The sequence below is a fragment of the Podarcis gaigeae genome, assembly GCF_964106915.1.
Source record: "Podarcis gaigeae genome assembly, chromosome: 2".
NCBI classification, from domain to species: Eukaryota; Metazoa; Chordata; class Lepidosauria; order Squamata; family Lacertidae; genus Podarcis; species Podarcis gaigeae.
In genome coordinates, this window is record NC_139679.1 from 21,531,786 (window position 1) to 21,536,906 (window position 5,121).

The window sequence follows — 5,121 nt, forward strand, 5'->3', positions numbered from 1 at the left end:
GCTTCAATTGAACTGTCATAAATGGCATTACAGTGGTACCTCTGGTTATGAACTTAATTTGTTCTGGAGGTCTGTTCTTATCTGAAACTGTTCTTAACCTGAGTACAACTTTAGCTTATGGGGCCTCCCGCTGCCACCGCACCACCAGCGCACGATTTCTGTTCTCATCCTGAGGTAAAGTTCTTAACCCGAGTTAGTATTTCTGGGTTAGCGGAGTCTGTAACCCGAAGTGTTTATAACCCGAGGTGTTTGTAACCCGAGGTACCACTGTATTGGCCTATCCTTGCAGCGCCGTCTCTTACAATTCCTCCCTCACGCCCAACAAACACAAAATGGATTCTAGTCTATGAAAACATCTGTCCAATCCAATTTCTCAGTCTTTTTAAGGTGCTGCAAGACTCTTGCGCCGTGTTTCTTAATGCTTCTCAAAGCAGGCATATCATTGCCCTGAGGCAGTCATATGCTAGAGCGATTAGCATCATAAATACCTAGAGATGCAGAGTCTCAGGAATTCCTATCTGGTTTGTGACTCTATAAAATGCCCATCGAGGGTGTGGATGGGACGGACAGGAATGGCCTAGTTATCTCTTCCTGCATATGACCTTCCAATGGAAGCACTTGCGTTCCAACCCTAGCTCTTCCATGGCCTCCAGCAAGTTGCACTCACTCCCCTTCTTGGGGGTGGGGTGTGTGTGTCTGTTTCAGCTTTGCCTTTTTGTGGTGGAAAGTCCAGCTCTAAGGATTGAGTTCATCCATTTGCTTCGACCTTTTCTTCGCTCACACAAGATGGTTTATCTTCTGCTCAAGAAATGGAATGTGGGAGCCAGAGCAGAACATGGACGGTACAGTGGTACCTCGGGTTACAGACACTTCAGGTTACAGGCATTTCAGGTTACAGACTCCGCTAACCCAGAAATAGTATCCCGGATTAGGAACTTTGCTTCAGGATGAGAACAGAAATCAGGCTCAGGCGGCGCGGCAGCAGCAGGAGGCCTCATTAGCTAAAGTGGTAATTCAGGTTAAGAACAGTTTCAGGTTAAGAACGGACCTCCAGAATGAATTAAGTTCTTAACCCGAGGTACCACTGTATTTCATTTTGCTGCAGCACTGTGTGCTCACCACTTCCTCGAGGGACCATGCTATAGGTTCTGGTTTCCTTTGGAGGAGACCCACGGTGGGATGCTACTGCTGCTGCTGTTCTTGTTGTTGAGTTTTTGCAATATTTACTTTATTCAGGTAAGCGGTTTTACGAGAGAACAGACCCAACATTAGGTACCCAGAGAGAAGCATCTGCATCTAATCAACCTGAATGTTGGAAGATTTAGACAAAAAGACGGCCTCGGCCCAATATACCTGAAGGAGCATCTCCACCCTCATCGTTCTGCCCGGACACTGAGGTCCAGCGCCGAGGGCCTTCTGGCAGTTCCCTCACTGCAAGAAGCAAAGCTAAAGGGAACCAGGCAGAAGGCCTTCTCAGTAGTGGTGCCCGCCCTGTTTGGGGAAGTTTTTAATGTGTGACTTTTTAATGTATTTTTAATCTTTGTTGGAAGCCACCCAGAGTGGCTGGGGAAACCCAGCCAGATGGGCGGGGTACAAATAATAAATTGTTGGATTATGGAACTCACTGCCACAAGAGGTGCTGATTGCCACCCAACTGGATGGTTTTAAAAGAAGACTAGGCAAATTTGTGGACAATAAAGGTCTCAATCACTCCTAGCCATGGCCTCTATGTTTTGTCTCTACTGTTGGAGACCGTATGCTTCTGAATTACAGTTGCCAGAAGCCATAGGAGGAAAGAGGGCTGATGTGCTCAAGTCCTAGTTTTGGGCTTCCCATAAGTTAGCTACTGTGAGAGCAGGATGCTGGGTTCATCATAATGACAATGCGGTTACACGATTTAGATAATTAATTACGTAAAGTACATAAGTTGCATGAATTCACCATAGTGGGCAGGGAGACCAATAATGCAGAAGATGAACTGCAGTGGAATGGAAACAGCACTGCACAAAAACCAATGCAGTGCAGAGTAGGAAATGATGTTTTGTTGTCTCCCTAGGTAAAGGAAAGGTAAAGGTAAAGGGACCCCTGACAATTAGGTCCAGTCGTGACCAACTCTGGGGTTGCGGCGCTCATCTCGCTTTATTGGCTGAGGGAGCCGGCGTACAGCTTCCGGGTCATGTGGCCAGCATGACTAAGCCTCTTCTGGCAAACCAGAGCAGCACATGGAAACGCCGTTTACTTTTCCGCCGGAGCGGTACCTATTTATCTACTTGCACTTTGACATGCTTTCGAACTGCAAGGTTGGCAGGAGCAGGGACTGAGCAATGGGAGCTCACCCCGTTGCAGGGATTCGAACCGCCGACCTTCTGATCGGCAAGTCCTAGGCTCTGTGGTTTAACCCACAGCACAACCCGCGTCCCTGGGCTCTACCAAATTTCATAGTGTCCCTCTTTGCCAGGTCCCACCAAATTCTATCTTGTTTCTGCTCCAGAATACACACGTACCCTCCCAAGATTTGCCCTTCTCTACCCGCACCCACTGACTATCAGAAGGGTGGGGAAATACTTTAAAAACTTGCAACCCTCTCTGCTCTGGATGTAACAAGAATGGATCTACTTTCAGCTATCAAGTGCCGGAAGTCACACGATTCTAATTTGAAAACGCTGCACAAAAATAGACTGCTCCTGATCCCACCGAAGCCAATGGCAAAACATATATACTTTTCATTCAATATCTGAGCCTTTGTTTTTTTGGTTTGTTTTTTCAAAACCACAGAATGTCGATTGGCAACATTATAAGACTTGGGAGGGTTATTATAGATGCTCTTTTATTAATGTGAATGCGGTCAGATTGTTTCTTTGGAGGTGCAGACGGAGGGAGATTTATTAAAAGCAGCCTCTGGGCAACTACCAGAGATTAAGAAAAATGTAGCTAACTACCTGTTATGTCAAGTTTCATTTTCCAGATCAAAATTCACTGTGTCAGCGGGTTTCCTTTGTTGTTAATTGAAAAGAAAGAGGAAAAAACCAACCACACAAACATGCACAGAGAGAACTTTGTATCCACTGGAGAACTTCACAAGACTAGCTCACAAGATTTATATTTTGTAAATGGCTGTTATTTTCTACTTAAAACAGAGCTTCAGATAAAAGGCAGAGGCACTTAGATAATGGTGAGCCAAGGCGTTTGATGATGTTGTTCCCATGATTTCTGAACACCAATCCAGACACACTGGATGGCTCATGCAAAATGGATGAAAGCAACAGCCATGTAATACAAATTATTATGGGCATAATCTAGCCAAAGGTACGCTCATTTAACTTTTAAAAGCTCCAATATACAGGCTTCTGTTGTAGCACACACAGCATAACTAAACATCCAATGTCTACCCAGAGATGGCTGAGGGATCCCTTCCAACTCTTGATTCTATGATTCTACCATCTTTACACCTGCGCAGGTGTTGATTGCCGCACTCTTTGCTTTCTGAAAGGGCTGCAGAAGGACCGTCTCTGGTTCACATGCTTATGGGACGGCTGTGCTTTGACCCTTTAAATAACTCATTGCCAAACCCACCAATTGAACAATTTGTATCTGAAATCCTCCATCAAACGAATCTTTCTGAAGAACTGCATAAGTCCTGCTAGGCATCTTCCTTTGTGATCTTGTTGTCACCGCTGCTGCCCTTTCAGATTGCACCGCTGCCCACAGGAGTTCCACGTCAGCCTGACCGTAAACCCTGGGATTGTGAAGAAGGAGAAGGAGAAGGAGGAGGAGGAGGAGGAGGAGAAGAAGAAGAAGAAGAAGAAGGGGAAGAAGAAGAATAAGAATTTATTATTTATACCCCGCCCACTCTAGGCGGCTTTCATCAGAATGTTAAAATACAATAGTCTATTAAACATTAAAAGCTTTCCTAAGCAGGGCTGCATTCAGATGTCTTCTAAAAGTCTGGTAGTTTTTTTTCTCTTGGACATCTGGTGGGAGGGCGTTCCACAGGGCGGATGCCACTACTGAGAAGGCCCGCTGCCTGGTTCCGAGGGAACTGCCAGAAGGCCCTTGGCGCTGGACCTCAGTGTCTGGGCAGAATGATGGGGGTGGAGACGCTCCATCAGGTATACTGGACACAGGCCGTTTAGGGCTTTAAAACTCAGCACCAACACTTGAATTGCGCTCGGAAACGTACTGGGAGCCAATGTAGGTCTTTCAGGACCGGTGGTATATGGTCTCAGTGGCCGCTCCCAGATATTAGTCTAGCTGCCACATTATGGATTAGTTGTAGTTTCTGGGTCACCTTCAAAGGTAGCCCCACATAGAGCGCATTGCTGTTGTCCAAGCGAGAGATAACTAGAGCATGCACCACTCTGGCAAGACAGTCCGCGGGCAGGTAGGGTCTCAGCCTGCATACCAGATGGAGCTGGTAGACAGCTGCCCTGGACACAGAATTGACCTGCGCCTCCATGCACAGCTGTGAGTCCAAAATGACTCCCAGGCTGTGCACCTGGTCCTTCAGGGACACAGTTACCCCATTCAGGACCAGGGAGTCCTCCACACCTGCCTACCTCCTGTCCGCCAAAAACAGTACTTCTGTCTTGTCAGGATTCAGCGTCAATCTGTTAACCACCATCCATCTTCCAACCGCCTCCAGACACTGACACAGGACCTTCACCCAGCCCAAACCCCCTGATTATCAGTCCCAGCGGCTGCATGTAGATGTTGAAAAGCATGGGGGAGAGGACAGAGCCCTGAGGCACCCCACAAGTGAGATCCCAGGGGTCTGAACACTCATTCCCCCCCCCCACTTTCTGAACAGAGCCCAGGAAGAAGGAGCGGAACCACTGTATGACAGTGCCCCCAGCTCCTAGCCCCTCTAGACGGTCCAGAAGGATGTTATGGTCGATGGTGTCAAAAGCCACTGAGAGATCCAGCAGAACTAGGAAACAGCTCTCACCTTTGTCCCTAGCCCGCTGGAGATCATCGACCAGTGCGACCAAGGCAGTTTCAGTCCTATGATGAGGCCTGAATCCTGACTGGAAGGGATCCAAATGGACATAATCCAGCAGGACATAATCCAGTTTTACAATTTACATTTATATTCAAATAATAGCCATAATCATACACATATGA

At 47.1% G+C, this 5,121-nt stretch overlaps 1 long non-coding RNA gene across 1 annotated transcript in view; it reads left to right on the forward strand.

Moving 5' to 3' along the window:
- The window catches only part of LOC310839329, a 7,271-nt gene extending 5,557 nt beyond the window's left edge, over positions 1-1,714 (forward strand). Inside the window, exon 3 of the long non-coding RNA XR_014561440.1 lies at positions 1,237-1,714. This is a non-coding gene — a long non-coding RNA (uncharacterized lncRNA). The remainder of the gene's footprint in view (positions 1-1,236) is intronic.
- The last annotated feature ends 3,407 nt before the right edge of the window (positions 1,715-5,121 follow it).